This window comes from Carya illinoinensis, chromosome 6 (genome assembly GCF_018687715.1).
Source record: "Carya illinoinensis cultivar Pawnee chromosome 6, C.illinoinensisPawnee_v1, whole genome shotgun sequence".
Taxonomy (NCBI): Eukaryota; Viridiplantae; Streptophyta; class Magnoliopsida; order Fagales; family Juglandaceae; genus Carya; species Carya illinoinensis.
The window spans coordinates 2,087,653-2,105,026 of NC_056757.1; the positions used below are offsets into that span (position 1 = coordinate 2,087,653).

A 17,374-nucleotide genomic window follows, 5' to 3' on the forward strand; every position below is an offset into this window, starting at 1 on the left:
CAAAAATTTGTCCCTCGAAATATATATGAAGTAGGAACGAGTGCAGATTACTATAATAGTGGAGATGAAGATGACACTCTAAATGTAGAGGCCTACCAGGAAGATGGAGGAGGGGGTATTAACTTATTTGTTGACCTCGGTGCACTCGAGTTGCTCCCCTTATGTAGAGATGACGTCCCACTCATCCATCTCGACCCGTCTTCATTAAATTATCACTCAATTGAAGAAAGTGAGAAAAGTACAGAAGAAGAGTCAGAAGAAGAAGACGAACAAGAATCCGGGGGGGAAGTGGATAAGGATGACGAACAAGAGCTTGATGATGATGACGAAGATGTTATACAGAGACATTCTGAAACAAACATGGAAAATACATCCGAAGATGAAGACTAAAAGTACTAAAAAGTTTATTCATATACAGCCATTATAGAATTTTATAATAAATATAAATTTATTCTAATAATATTTTTTTCTTATATATAATCATTTCCAAGTATGCCGCCAAAAAGACAAAGGAGAAATGTGCCTCCTCCACCGAGTCCAAGTCCTGAACCCATTGAGGACTCCCCACCTGAGGAGTCTGTTCCCGAAGATGAAGTTAACATTACAGAGAACGATGCACAGTCGACACCTACCGGTAAGGAATGTTTACGTTAATACTATATATACTTGAAGATGTTTGTTTCAATAAATAATATATATAACCTTCAAAATTATACTATCATTTATTAGTTGATGAACAATTGGCTCGTCGCGGTCGTGGCTATACACGCGGCATCTCACTTGAGAAAAATCGAAGGCATGGTAAATTGAAAATCACAATTCCTGATAATTCCACTGGAGGAGTGAATGATAGTGCAGCAGCGCTTTCCTCCTATATTGGCACAGTAATTCGAGCTTACGCTCCATTTTATGTGCGCTCCTGGAGAGATGTGCCGAATGAGATTAAGGAACACATTCGGAGTCGTGTGCTGGTGAGTTTACTTATTATATCATTTTTTTCACCTACATTAGTTTATTATATTTTTAACGTTCCTAATTTATAATTAGGATGAATTTGACCTCGACTTTGGTCGTAGCGAGGATTTGAGAACTGTGAATGAGTTAATGGCTACACTATTCCGACGTCACAAGGGACGATGTCACGACCATTTCAAAAAATTTGAGACGTTTGAAGAGGCTGCACAGTCCCCTTTCCAGCAGATGAAATTAGATGACTGGATAAAGTGTTGTGATCTTTTTGCCTCTCCAGAATATCAGGTATTCTAGAATTATTTTCTATAATTATTTACATTTATATTTGTTGTTTATATTATATGTATGTACATATATTACAATTAACGGTGAGAATTATTTTTGTAGCACTTAAGTTCTACAAATGCAAATAATAGATCTGCTCTGACTATTCACCATCGTGCTGGTTCAAGATCATTCCATCGTCTTGCTGAAAAAATGGTAATTAATAAACGTAATAATTCATATTTTTTCTTATTATTCTTTTATATAAGTACTAATATTGTCTTTTTCAAATTGCTAATGTCATTTTCTTAGAAACGTGATGATCCTGAAAACTTTTCCCTCATTCATGTCTATGCTGCTGCTCACACTAATGAGCATAGTGAGTGGATGGATCCTGCAGCTGCAATTAATTATGTAAGCGGTGTTCCTTTTGTTGAATAAATTATGTAACATGTGATTAAATTATTTTTTATTTGTATTTCTTTTAATATGTTACTTATTGTGTGTTTTGATCTCTCAAACTGCAGGGAAAAATGATGGAGATGCAGTCAGCTTCTGGGGATTCCTCTCCTAGTGACTTGGACATTTTTTCACAGGTGCTTGGGCCCAACTCTAGTATGGCAAGAGGTTTGGGACGATCTTTCAAGCATTCCGGTTCATCTTCCTCAACCTCATCGACATCACAAATTAATAATCTTACCAAAGATTTAGAAGCTGCACGACGCGAGAATGAGTATATGAGGTCTAGACAGCAAGAGTTGGAGTCCCTCTTAGAGCGACAGTCTCATTTAGAGACGCGTTTGCAGGACCAACAAAGAGAACATGAGGAAAGAATCCGTAGTGAGGTCCAAGAGCAAGTGCAGCGGGAGATGATGCTGCAAATGGACCGTGTTATGTCATTGCAACAGAATCGTGCTGGGCGAGGAAAGAAAAAGAAATGAATCTTATTTCTGTATTACGTTTTTTACATCTAATTTGAAAACAGTTTCAAACAATATTGGTTGTGAAATATGTACTGTAATGTGAAACAATTGGTTTGTTTATTAAGTGGATGAGTTTAGCATTTCTGATATGTACGTTCGAATGTAAAAAAAATACGTTTCAACAGTATTAAACGTTCAAAAATACGTTCGAACGTAACCTTACAAAATAGTAACAAAACATTCGAACGTTTAACCCAATTTAAAAAAGCGTTCGAATGTCAAAAAAGTTTAACGTTACAAACATCCGAACGTACTATTTACGTTCGAACTCTACTCACTTAACATTCGAATTAACGTCCGAACGTCATGATACAAACGTTCGGACATTATTTCATTTTCGTTGGATTTGAGATTCGAACGTAACGTTCGCACGTATAAACGTTCGAACGTTTACATTATACGTCCGAACTATAATCAATTAACGTTAGCTTTTCTCGTTCGGATGTCAGCTCCTCCTTTTTACGTTCGAACGTATAATTTTAAGTTCGAACGTTATATTCTGTGACGGATTCTAACCGTCACAGAAAATCATACGTTCGAACGTTATTTCAAACGGCACATCTCCAACCGTCACTAAAAATATTTTTAGTGACGCTTGTACAGTAAACTGTCACCAAATGTAATCCGTGACGCACATTACGTGACAGTTGTTGTGACGGTCAGAAACCGTCACTAAATATATTTCGTGACGTTTTTTGCATTTCTTGTGACAGTTTCATCTGTCATTAAAACCTATTTTTGTTGTAGTGAATGCAGAATTGCGGCATGCGAAGGTGTTGTGTACGTGTATCTAGTTGGATATTTATGAATTAATGGGAAAGACTCTTGAGTAGGGAAGCCTAATATTCTAATTTTGTTTATATATCTGCATTTGTAGTACTTTACGTTTGAACATATTAACTTTATGTTATATATATTGTGCCTCCGGCCTGTCCAAAAATTCACACAAGACAATATTTAAGTGGTTCAACAAATTGCTTACGTCTACTGGAGCCTCTTTTATAGAATTTGTACAAGATTTATAAAAAACTCTACAAATTTCTATCTCTCTCACGTCCCTCTTTCTCTTTGTTTTTCTTTCTCTCCCACTACCACACTCTGCACAATTAAGCTCTCCTATTTATAGGAGAGCAGACCTCTACGTGCAACAATCTGCTGCATGATATTAGGGGAGGTGCCTAATAAAACAAAGCACCAAACGGTGCCTAATAAACTAAGAGAGAAAACAGTGCATGTGCAACCCTTCATATTTGGGTTGATTCAACAATCACCCCATTCACCCAAGTATGCCATACTAGACTGCTTGCAAACTGATTCATTCTTCAAATGAATGCACCTCTTTTTTTGACATGAGAGACTTCGATCTGCTGTCGAATATGCTCCAATGCACCCGAGTGTGCTCAGCAGTGTATAATACTGATCAAGTCCAAACAGTGTTGGAACTTGATTCCCGTGACGACCTTCGTCAACATATCTGCTGGATTATCTTCAGTGCCAATCTTCTGAAGTTTGATGTCATCTTCTTCTAATATTTCACGTACAAAGTGAAATCGGACATCTATGTGTTTTGTTCGAGAGTGATATACTTGATTCTTGGCCAAATGAATTGCACTCTGACTGTCACAGTAAATGGTAACCTCTTGCTACTTAAAGCCCAAATCTGTTACCAATCCCTGTAACCAAATGGCTTCTTTCATGACTTCTGTTACAACCATGTATTCAACCTCAGTAAATAATAATGCAATTGTCGACTGCAAAATTGATCGCCAACTAACTGGTCCTCCAGCCATAGTGAACACATATCCAGTTGTCGATTTGCGTTTGTCAAGATCACCTGCATCGTCTGAGTCAACATATCCAGTTACTAGACTATCTTCACTCTTTTTGAACTTTAAACCAACATCTACGGTCCCCGTAATATACCGTAGAATCCACTTAGCCGCATGCCAATGAACCTTTCCAGGATTATGCATATAGTGACTAACTAAGCTAACGGCCTGAGAGATATCAGGTCGTGTACACACCATGGCATACATTAAGTTTCCAACAACACTTGCATATGAGACATTCCTCATGTAGTCCCGCTCTTCATCGGTTTTAGGAGACTGCAATGCACTGAGCTTGAAATATGGGACCATAGGAGTACTCACCGGCTTCGTCTTCTAGTCGATGTTGAATGGTTGCAGTATTCTCTTCAGATACTACTTCTGAGTAAGGTGAACTGTACCTTTCACCCTATCTTTGCTGATCTCTATCCCCAGTATTCTTCGTGCTTCTCTCAGATCTTTCATTTCAAACTCATTACTTAACTGAGTTTTTAAGTGATCTATCTCTCTCTTGCTTTTACATTGAATTAACATATCATCTACATATAAAAGCAAATAAATGAAAGATCCATTTGCAAGTTTTCTGAAATATACGCAATGATCATATTGGCAACGAGTGTATTTCAGATCCATCATAAAGCGGTCAAACCGCTTATACCATTGCCTAAGTGACTGCTTCAAGCCATAAAGAGACTTCTTCAGACTGCATACCCAATTCTCTTTGCCAACTTCTTTGAATCCTTCTGGTTGAGACAGATAAATCTCCTCTTCCAGATCACCATGTAAGAAAGCTGTCTTTATATTAAGCTGTGCTAACTCAAGATCGGATTGTGCAACCAAAGCTAGCAATATCCGAATGGATGAATGCTTCACAACAGGAGAGAATACTTCACTGTAGTCAATTCCCTCTATCTGAGTGTAGCCCTTGGCTACTAACCTAGCTTTGTATCGCACTCCATTTTTAGCAGCTTGATCATCTTTCTGATTGAAGATCCACTTACAGCCAATTATCTTCTTTCCTTTTGGAAGCGGCACAAGCTCCTAAGTCTGGTTCTGGTGAAGAGACTACATCTCTTCATTCATCGCCTTTGTCCATTCAACTTGTTCACTGGACTGTATGGCTTCTCTGTAAGTGGTTGGGATCTCACCCCCTTCAGTTGGTAATGCATATGTCACATAGTCTGCAAAATGTATCGGTACACATTTCTCTCGTCTTGGTCTGTTGGTTGCTATTGATTCAGGTTGTATTGGAGGTATTGTGACTGGACTATCAACCTCATCTTGTCCGTGCTCTCCATTTGTTTCTCCTGAATCCTTTCGAGTGGAAAACTCCACCTTTTGCAAATCACCAAGTGTTTCAATCATGGTTACCTTCACTGGAATCTTTATGCTTATGTGACTTAAGCATCTCAGATTCGTTGAATGTTACATCTCTACTGATGAAGATCACTGGAATTATTAGCAGCTTGATCATCTTTCTGATTGAAGATCCACTTACAGCCAATTATCTTCTTTCCTTTTGGAAGCGGCACAAGCTCCCAAGTCTGGTTCTGGTGAAGAGACTACATCTCTTCATTCATCGCCTTTGTCCATTCAACTTGTTCACTGGACTGTATGGCTTCTCTGTAAGTGGTTGGGATCTCACCCCCTTCAGTTGGTAATGCATATGTCACATAGTCTGCAAAACGTATCGGTACACATTTCTCTCGTCTTGGTCTATTGGTTGCTATTGATTCAGGTTGTATTGGAGGTATTGTGACTGGACTATCAACCTCATCTTGTCCGTGCTCTCCATTTGTTTCTCCTGAATCCTTTCGAGTGGAAAACTCCACCGTTTGCAAATCACCAAGTGTTTCAATCATGGCTGCCTTCACTGGAATCTTTATGCTTATGTGACTTAAGCATCTCAGATTCGTTGAATGTTACATCTCTACTGATGATCATCTTTTTGGACTCTGTGCACCAGAGTCTATACCCTTTTACACTGGTACTAAAGCCCAAGAATTTTGCTTTCTTGGCTCTAGGATCAAGCTTACTTTCTTTAGCATGATAGTAAGCAAGACATCCGAAAACGTGTAAAGAGTTATAATCAGTAGCATGTGTACCTCTCCACATTTCAGTGGGTGTCTTCCCGTCATTAGCAGCTGCGGGTAGTCGGTTGATAAGGTGGCAGACATATGTCACAGCTTCAGCCTAAAATTTCTTACTGAATCCAGCATTCAGCAATATACATCGCACTTTCTCTAATAAAGTACGATTCATTCATTCTGCCACACTGTTCTGCTGTAGTGTACCTCGTGCTGTGAAGTGTCTGACAATTCCCTCTCTCCGGCATACTTCCATGAAGGGATCTGAAGTGTATTCACCTCTATTATCAGATCTGAGCCGCTTGATCTTTCTGTTGGTCTGAGTCTCAACCATTTTCTTCCAATCAATGAAGATTTTCAGCACTTCATCTTTATTCTTCATCGTATACACCCACACACGACGAGAATAATCATCAACAAAAGTTACAAACCAATGCTTACCTCCCAAAGATGCATTTTGGGTAGGTCCCCAAACATCGGAGTGCACATAGTCAAGTATTCCCTGTGTATTGTGTACTGCGGTTCCAAACTTGATCCGCCTCTGCTTCCCCAATACACAGTACTCACAGAAAGACAGTTTACCAGTCTTGGCACCTTTGAGTAAGCATTGCTTCACCAGTGTTTGCAAAACTTTTTCTCCTGCGTGTCCTATACGCATATGCCAAAGACTGGTGGTGTCGGCATCAGTCTCATCTAGTTTCTCACAGCCTGTGGAAGCTCTTCCATCAACAGTACTTCCTTGCAAGAAGTACAAGTTTCCTCGCCTCAAGCCCTTCATTGCCACCTGAACTCCCATTAGTACTTTGAGAGTTCCGTCTTCAATGGCGATTCTGAATCCCTTTGAATCCAAAGATCCCAGTGAGATGAGATTCTTCCGCAAGTCCAGAACGTGCCGAACTTCTGTAGTCTTGACGTTGCCATCGTACAACTTTAACCGAATGCTACCCATTCCCTGAGTCTTACAGGCACTGTCATTGCCCATAAGTACTGCTCCACCCTCAATCTTTGTGAAGTCACTAAACCAGTCCCGATTGGGACACATGTGATAGGTACATCCAGAATCCATAATCCATTCATTGGAATGACAAATGGATGATGAACTTATCAAGGAAAAATTCGAATCATCATCTCTGTCCACAACATTGGATGTAGAGGGTTGATTCTGCTGTTGTCCCTTTCGGTTGGGACAATCCTTCCTCCAGTGTCCTTTATTGTGACAAAAGGAACACTCATTTCTTGCGAGTTTTCTGCCAACTGATGAACCACGTGGTGTGGCTCGGGTTTTCGATTGAAAACCATTCTTCTTTCTGGAATACCTTGATTGTGGTCTCCCTCTTGTTGTTAGAGCTTCACTTGATGTATCTTGTTGTACCTGCTTATCCTTTTTTCGGTACTCATTGCTAATTAAAGAACTAGATATATCTTCAAAACTAATCTTTTCCTTCCCATACAATAGAGTAGTAATTAAATGCTCAGATGTATCAGGCAAAGAATTTAATAAAAGTAAAGCTTTATCTTCATCTTGGATTTCAACATCCAAATTTAACAAATCAGCAAGAATTTGGTTGTAACTATTCAGATGTTCGTGCAAACGGCTCTCAATGCTCTTCTTCATGAACTTATCCTCTAATTTCTACCAAAGTACCCTAACATTTGTCTCTCTCATGACAAAATACTTCTGTTCTTTGGTAAGGCATAATCGGATTGTACTACAAGCTTGAGTATTAAGCTTCTTCCAATCCTGATCAGTCATATCATCTGGCTTTCCTCCCAACACAATATCCAACTCTTGTTGGATCAAAACGTCCATGACTTCACACTGCCACATGTCGAAGTTGCTTGTTCCATCGAATTTTTCAACTTCAAACTTGGCATTTGACATAGTGGACCGACGCCCGGAGCTACTGGCATGTTTAGAGCTCCTATCTCTTCCTGATTATTCCCGTGGGGAGCGTCTCTGACACGCGTCTTCCTCCTTTGGAGTGCGTGGGGGAGAGTGGGCGCGTGTGGTCAAGTCGTCTTCAACCTCCGATGCGTGTGGGGGCGTGTGAGTTGCAGCAGATGCACGCGCCGATCTTCTAGGGGCGCGTGTAGGCTCTTCCGACCTCCATTTTCTATTTCGTTTGCAGCAACGGATTCGCCTCAATGCGAGGAACACCCTGGAGTTGTCAAAAATTGATTTTGACCAACTTGAATTTTCAGACAGCTTGAACTAGAGCTCTGATACCAATTGTTATGCCTCCGGCCTGTCCAAAATTCACACAAGACAATATTTAAGTGGTTTAGCAAATTGCCTACGTCCACTGGAGTCTCTTTTTATAGAATTTGTACAAGATTTACAAAAAACTCTACAAATTTCTATCTCTCTCACGTCCCTCTTTCTCTCTGTTTTTCTTTCTCTCCCACTACCACTGTGATGACCCGCTTTTGAGTGTATTTTCGCTGAAATAATTGTTTTTATTTTAATTAATATATCAGTTATTTTATTTTAATTTATTTACGTTTTAAAATTGGTTTTTGATTTAATTTAATTTATTTGATGTTGTGTTTTATTTCTTTAAGTTGTTTTGTGGTTTTAATCTTTTTCGGCGGTTTGTTTCGTTTTCCCGGAGTGAGGATTGGACCTCATCTCTTTTCACATCTTTTTCCTTTTTTCTCTTTTTCATTTTTCTTTTTCCCTTCTTTTCTTTTTTCCTTTCTTTTTCTTTTTCTTCTTTTTCTTTTTTTTCTTTCTTTCTTTCTCTCTCCCCGATCCGAACCCCCCCGTGCTCTCTCTCTCTCCTCCCTCTCCCTCACGCCGGTGTCACCTTCTCCAGCCCCTACCGCCGCCGTCCGGCCACCGTTCGGCCTCCCACCTGTCCCATTCTCTTCCTCTCCCTCCGGTGCACCACCCCTCCAAAACCCACCCCCAACCGGCCGGCCGTTTGGCCGGAAAAGCTCCAAGAAGGGCGCACGAATTTTGCTCCGATCCGCCGCCGTCGCTCTACCTCCGGCCACCATTTCTTCACCACTTCATCACCGACTTCTTGCCGTCCTAACCCACCCATTTCCGGCCTCCAACGACCACCGGAACAGCTCCTCGTTAGGTGTCACATGCGTGGTGGTACTCTACGGTGTGACACTGGAGCCAGGGTGTGCGGATGACCCCTAGGGGAGGTCATGGTGCATACGGTTAAAATTGGAAAATGGTTTATGAGGCCAAATGGGACTTTTGGCGTGGGCCAGATGGACTTCTGGCGAGATATTGGGCCGGATGGACTTCTGGCGAGGTATTGGGCCAAATGGACTTTTGGCGGCCAAATGTGACTTTTGGCGTGTTTTCGGAAAGGATGTGTTTTTGGGCCAAAGGGGTTTTTGGCGTGTGTGGAAAACTTGTGTTTTTGGGCTTTGGGCATTGGGCATGGTTCATGCATATTGTTTGAGTTTTATGTGTTTTTATCTGGTAGCATTTGGGTTTTACTTACCTGCGGTACCATTCGTGGTTCCGTAGCTTTTGGTGCAGAGTTAGAGGACGATGAGGAGGAGGCTGAGCCCGAGGATGCGGCTCCGCCGGGTTGCTGATGCTATCTTTTTTTTATTTGTTAAAACTGTATTTGTGTTTTGTAATATTTTATCTATGTACGTTTTAAACAGCTTATATTACGTTAAGAAAAATTCTGGTACTTAGTTATGACTTTCATTATCCGCTGCGTGTTTCTCTGTACACATCTGTTGCCTTGCACACACTCGGCACCCATCGATGGGATGGTGACCCGGGTTGTCACCATCCGGACGTCTCAATTTCCCCGTGTTCGGGCGTGGGGATTTGGGGGCGTCACAACCACACTCTGCACAATTAAGCTCTCCTATTTATAGGAGAGCAGACCTCTTTGTGCAGCAATCTGCTGCATGATATTAGGGGAGGTGCCTAATAAAACAAAGCACCAAACGGTACCTAATAAACCAAGAGAGAAAACGGTGCATGTGCAGCCCTTCATACTTGGGTTGATTCAACAATATAAAATATAGTTAGTTTGAACTTAACTTTAATAATAAGATTCGAGTGTTGTTTTAGGGACGATATCCAGCTTCCGTCACGCGGTAGTACTTACGTATGTTGGCAGTGAATAGGAACCTATGTGGGGAATCCATTTCTGTCTCTTTCAAAAATAAAAATAAATAAATAAAAAAGATTAGATTTGGAATTTTGCTACATACAATTAAAGTCACGTACTAATCTGCGTATCAATACTAATTCTTTTATACTTAAAATTTAAATTAGCATTATTTTTAATAAAATTTATTTTTTGATCAATCACAACAAATTTATAATGTACATATTAGTGATGATTCCGGTGATCCAAATCATAGATTCTAAATATATATATATATATATATAATTTTTTTAAAAAAATATGTGAACTTTACACATTCTAATATTATAAATACCATTTCAAAACTATAAATAGGCATAGAAGCCCCAGTCGCCCCCATATCTCTCTCTCTTCGGAGAGGTAGAAAAATCTTCCATCTTGCACAGATCGCCCATGGAGTCCTCTAGCCTGTACAACCGGGTGGTCTAATCTTCGAAAGGGGAGTAGTCTTTGGTGCGTTTATTTTGCCTTGTTTTATGATTTCGGTTTCATCATTTTGTTTTGCCAGTCCAGAGCCTCCCAAGTGTTAGCTTGTCCTTCAACTTGGTCACTATTCGATTCAATTTTTGACTTTCGGTTCCACTTTGATTTTTGCTCTCTCTCTTCCACTTTAATTCGTTCTGTATAGCTTTCTCTTTTTTATTTTTTATTTCTAAAAAATGGCTTAGTAGATTTCATAAAAAAATGGCTTAATTTGAACTTGTACTTCTCAGGTTTTGGTATTGCGAGTTTGAAGAAGTTCCTTATGGGTTGATCAACTTTTCAGGGCTCAATTTCTTCATCTGGAAAATGACTTTCACTGTGCTTAAATAAGTTATAACCAAGATGAGGAGTTTGGTAATGAGATGCTTCAGTTTTCGCAAGTACGTACTTTAATGATTTTAGAAGCAAATAAATAATTTTCCAAGTGAAGTGTTGGTTTTTGTAAAAGTATTTCGATAGGTTCTTTATATATATATATATATATATATATATATATATATATATATCTGAAGGCATCATTAATACGCCATTTTAATTAATTATGAGCATATTTTATGGATTAAATATAGATCAATCCTTCTTTGAATTTTTAGATTTTTTTTTAAAGAAGTTGTTAAATAATCTAAACTCCATGGCAGACGAGATTTAATTTTATATCACCGATTATTAATTTAGCCAAGTTTGTGTCGTGATTGAAATCACTCTTAATTTATAAGAATATAAGAATGCTCAGCTCCATCTCTTAATAAAAACCTTTTCTGTACGTAGAGTTTAGAATTTATACAATGTCTTGAAAATACAATTTTATCATCTTATGTGGCATCAAATGATTACTAAATAATAAAAGATAGTAAATAATTTTCTACGCTTTTAATGACACATCGGACAGGATGATGTACTTATTGATGGTAATTAAAATAATAATGAATAGCACTTGTCATGTTCACTATATCTTCTATATATAAAAAGTGTGTATGAAACGAAAAATCTTGTTTTAACGGTTTTTCTTGTTTTTCCGTTAAAGTTAACACCGTTTGTTTTAACGGTTTGACACATAAAATGAAGACATAAATGTTGAGAGAGATAGCATTCAATGTTGTTATATGATTTATTAATCTCAATAATTATAATACTTAATAGTTTATATAATAAGTAATTAAATATTAGTTATTATATTTTTCTCTTTCTCCTTAACATATACACGTGTATTAGGTGCATAAAATGTGAATCCCTAAGTATAATATACCTGTATTATACGTTTCATTAACTTAGATTATTGAGTATTCCAAATTTAAAAATCTCATATAATATATAATATAAGTGTGTTTAATCAAAGTGTTTTTTTTCCCATGGTAGTAGGACGTAGCTTCCGCTAAGTCATATTCCACACGTGGGCTTACTATGATAGGCACGTGACAAAGGCTGTGATCCTTGAGCTAATCAAGAAAGAGTAAATTCGGCCAACAATTTTAAAATATATTTTATGATTTATATATATGCTATATATAGAAAATATTATACCACAAATTTTATAAAAAGATTACGTTTTAACTTTATGTTGTTCCTGATCGACTCAACCAACAGCAAAATAAGAATTTCAATGTTGTCTCTATTGATTGTCTACAGGATGGCATAAATTGATGAATTATAATACAAACATCAAACGACACATATTTTGAACTATCGTTTGTGTTAGACTTTTATTAATTTTTTTGTATACATTTTTGTTAAAATTATAGATGTTATAAACATGTATTGGATTATATGATACTTTGAACTAATTTTTTATTTTCTCCAATATGCCTTAAATTATTAAGTGACATCAATAATTTTTATAAAATATATATTATTTTTTACAAATAATCATTTCATAAAATTAGACAAACGTGCTTTACACATTACTCCCACCTAGTATATATATATATATATGTATGTATAAATGCTGTATATATAATAATTGTTAACTCTAATTTTTGTTTGGTGTGTGTGTGTATATATATATATATTGTGCAGATCAGGGACGAGGATATTGAGAGGCAAGGTCCCAAGAATGACGGCATCAATGGTTCAGAACAGGAGATTAAAATAATAGAAATGGCAACTAGGTTGATGGTCAACCCAGATGATCTGATGGTCAAAATTCCTTCAATAACGAGGTTGATCAATTGGAATGTGATCCTTTTAGTGGTGTGCGTTGTTGCAGTAGCAGTGGATCCTTTGTTCCTGTATCTTTCCGTGATCAACTAGGCTACCAAATGCATTACTATAGATAACATCTTACTAGTCATTGCTATTTGTGTGAGATTCTTCCTGGATTTGGTTGCTTGTTGGGATTTTCTTGCTGGGCCAATTGCAAGTGGTTATTACAATTGGGTAAACCGCATAAATAACACTCTCAGCATTCTTCCAGTAGCCCAGGTAACAAATTTTTCTGCTTTCAATTTGTACTTATAATTTTTATTGATATAAATAAAAGAAATTAAAATATAAATAAAATAATAGTAATAATATATAAATATATATACACTAGATATACAATTTTAAATTTGAATATAAAAACTAAAAACTTATGAAAGATATATTTAAAAAGACAAAAACTAATAAAAAAATATTAGAAAATCCAAAGTACAAAAAAATTGAACTTTTCACAACTGATCAAATTTAAAATATAAACTAAAAATAAAAAATAAAAATTGAAGGAGAGGAGGGGGCAGACTGGGGCCGCCAATGCCAGCATGTAAAGGGGCATGTTTTAACTAGGCCCTGCCAACCCCATCCCAAGTTGGGGGACTCATATTTTTGTTAGCATCGGCCTGGCTAGTGCAACTGCAAGCATATATATCTTGTATTATCGTAATGAATAGAGTTTTGTTTCCAATTGAGTTGGAGGAACTTCATCAAATTAAAAAATGTGCTTATAACTTCGTATCTGCCCAAGTGATACATATCAATATTGTAAATAGGTTGAAAGAAAAACTTATTTCATTAATAATCCTTGGGTTGAATACTTCGATTGTTAGCTACTAGATCTTATATACCTAAGTTTTGATTTTTATGAACACAACAGGTGCTAGTGCCGAGAATTTCTAAAATGAGCCGTTCAAAACTCCGGATTATAAGGAAATTCCTTAATGCAGTTGTTTTTTTCCAATATTTTCCTAGAATTTTCCATATCTATAGATTGTGGAAAATAGTCAAGACTACCATCCTACCAAAAAGAAGTACAGGTTTAATTATGGTGATGAAAGCTGGATTGAATCTCTATCTGTATCTGGTTGCTAGTCATGTAAGGTCATCATTATCATCAGTTCCTCCATACCGCGCGATCCATACATGTGTGTGTGTATATATATACACATATATGTACACATCTCATTATCTATAATTGTCTACTGCTTTATAATCAATTACACTAATCAGTAACTAAGAGATCGATGAAATATTGGTATATGTCTGTGATCAGGTACTGGGTGCTCTTTGGTACTTCTTCTCCATCGAACGAGAGACCACGTGCTGGCAGTTGGCCTGCGAGAATGATATTGGATGTAGCAAGAGTGCTTCTTAACTGTGGTGATGGTTTTGGAAATCACACGTTTTTAAATGATTATTGCTCTTTAGAAAAACCAAATACCACTCTCTTTGATTTTGGAGTTACCAAGAAGCTCGTCAATCTGGTATACTGGTGCCCATGGATTTTCTCCGAAAGACCATGTATTGTTTTTGGTGGGGCCTTCGAAACTTGAGGTTCGTGCATGTTACACTTTTTTTTTTCAAGATATTTCAAATTTTGTTTTTATGATATTTCTCATCTGATCAAGAACCTGCATGCGCATGTGGCATATGCATATTTTTTCTTTACTTATTTCAATTTGAAATCGAATGAAAGTGATATTTTGATTTAAAAATTGTAGTATAAATGTCCAAGTTGTCAAAGTATTAATTCAGATATATACCACAATATTAATTTCAGCAAATTAAATATAATAATTTGAAGGTACAAAGAGTCAAAGACATTAATTGTTATTCTTAAAATTCCTAGCTAGCTAGTCGGTAATTTCCATTGCCATACTTTCTTGTGCTTAGTCTATTCATTCATGTTGATCGGCAAGAACAGGGCCAACGTCTGTTTTCTTCTTAATTGGTTGTCATTGATCTACAGTAGAGGGTCCATTTGATACCTCGATTTAACTATGAATTATAATGATAGGCATAGCCCTAACTAGAGGCTAAAGGCCTATGAAGGCTTGATATTCCGTTGTCTAATAGAGCGGATAAGCACTAATGTGGCGAGTAGATGATTCTTATTATTTAGGAGTAAGATGAATGGTTAAGTATCATATGAAAGTAATCCAGGGATGATTATGATCTGATATTGTCCTATACCTATATATATGTATCAGGTAACCCTAAAACACTTCTAAGGAGATACTTGAGTTAATATACACTACTATTTACTGACTTAAACATTAGAGTGGTTGTAGGTGTCACCCTTGACTTGCAAGTAAGTGATTACGTTCAGTGGTGGGACACGTCCTTTACAGTGGCGTCGTCTATAAGATCTTGTTTTCTTTTATTTCAGTTTATCATCAAACGCCAACGTGATTCTCACATGCTGACCATGACTTGTTCTCTAACAACCGTGAATCAGAAATACTACCTACGGCCATGGAAGCAAGACTAGCGGCAACAGAAGAAAAGTTGAAGTTGGCATTAGATGCCATGGATAATCTAAGAAAAGAGAATGAAGACTGAAAGCGATGGAACTTGGAGCTCAACGACACAGTTGTGCCCACCCACAATGAATAGGGTAAGAGGGAGGCACATTACAATGGGGGACTAACCTAGGAGGATGTAGAGAAAAAGAAGATGCACGACAAGTTATGAAGTCTCGCTGGAAAACATGAAGAGAGGGCAAAGAAGATGGAAGGATCTTCCTCAGTAGAGTACTTACTGAACCAGATTGATATGTCATATAGTGAAAAGGTTATGACCATGCCTCTCCCACCAAAATTTAAAGTATCGCAATTAGAGATGTACGACTGGTCTAAGGACCCAGTGGACCATTTGGATAATTTCAAGGTTCACATCAAGCTCCACGGCTTCCTTGAAGAAATCGTCTGTCGAGCTTTCCCCCTAACTCTGAAGGTAATGGCGAGAGGAGAGTCCAGAACCCTCAAACCAAGGTCCCTTGACGGAGAGGGCGGCATCACAGCCTTGGTTAAAAACAGGCATCCCTTGACATGGAACCGATTGGGTGTCATAAAAAAATGATCTATATGGATCGGAGTTAACAAGTATTTAGTCCAAAGTTCATCTAGATGGCCCTCTGCCTAAAGGTGAACCGTTTCTGTTCAGGCCAATTCATGGACTGATAGGGGTTCCATCCCTGCTAGCAAACCATTTTCTTCATGGATTTTCCCCCAATTAGCCCTAATGGAGAAATCGCACTGGGAAGTCTCAGAAACTGGAAAATCCTAACCCATATTAGAAATAAAGAAAAATTTCCCTATCCAATTTTTGGCATTTGAATGGTGGGACTCAAATCGGGCCAGCGTCTGTCCTTTGTCTTTCTTCTAGAAACTCAAAGTGTTGCCCTTAGCGGCTGGGCGTAAGTGGTAAAAGGCCAAAAATTTCAGAGCAGTAAGGTCGGGGTACTCTTCACCAAGGGGCTCTAGGGCCAAACGAAACACAATACATGCACAAAGAAAGGCCTCAATGCAAAGGGATGAAGTTGGGCAGAAGCAAGGTGGAGGAGATCCAGAATATCGTGAAAGGGGCGACAAAAAGGAAACCTCAACCCATGAGTTAGTAAGGAAACAGTTAGGGCAACCTTACTGCTAAAACCCTCTTCGTCTATACATCCTCGAGAGGGAATCTCCAAGAGTGCCGTGTCTGGAATGTGCTAGTCTTCCTGCAAATTCTTTAGGTCCTGAGACTTGAGAGAAGAACGCCACCCAAACCCCTCGTAGATTGGGACGTCTAGTACATGGGAAGATTGTAGGTTAGTAAGATAGGCAGAAATACTGTGTTCAACCATGAAAAATTGAAATGAAGAACGGGATGAAAAATGAAGAAGTTGCAAAAAACTGCAAGGGAAAACAAGAAACTACAAGAAATCGTAAGAGAGAGAAGCAGTAAGAAAGAGGAAGCTAGAAAGAGGAAGTAAATGAAAAGAAAGATGGGGAAGGCTGTAGTATGCAAACCGAGTAAGGAATATGAGGGGACATCTGTTGTAGCATCATAACCTGACAACAAGACGCAACAGGATGGGAACAGTTGCACGTTACCCAGTAACTGCCACAACGTCAGGAGCAATCAAACCTTCTCTTCTTGATTCTTGAAAGTTGGAAATGGCAGGATAAAATGCCTAATGGGCTAGTGGGGTGGCCCATCAATTTGGCAAGCAAGATGGCCCATCAATTTCAGCATGAGGAACAGAGGGTAATTAGAAAGCGTGAAAAATCCAATCTGAGTCACTTACGGCACGAAAGGTAAATTTACATCTTAGGGACAAGTCAACCCAGTAGTAAGGCTAGATTCACTGAAATAGAGAATTCCCCACACCTACGAGTGAAGAGAATTAACGGGGCAATTGGAGGGTCCATTTGGTGCCTTGGCCCAACTAT

The 17,374-nt window shown here is 38.2% G+C and overlaps 1 long non-coding RNA gene across 2 annotated transcripts; it reads left to right on the plus strand.

Moving 5' to 3' along the window:
- Positions 1-2,968: 2,968 nt before the first annotated feature.
- Positions 2,969-12,908, plus strand: LOC122314372. 2 transcript variants are annotated; one of them, XR_006243694.1, is made up of 3 exons: positions 2,969-2,992; positions 10,979-11,128; positions 12,767-12,908. It is a non-coding gene; the product is annotated as an uncharacterized LOC122314372 (long non-coding RNA). The 2 variants fall into 2 exon arrangements; XR_006243693.1 differs by lacking the exon at positions 2,969-2,992 and adding an exon at positions 10,590-10,718.
- Positions 12,909-17,374: the final 4,466 nt, after the last annotated feature.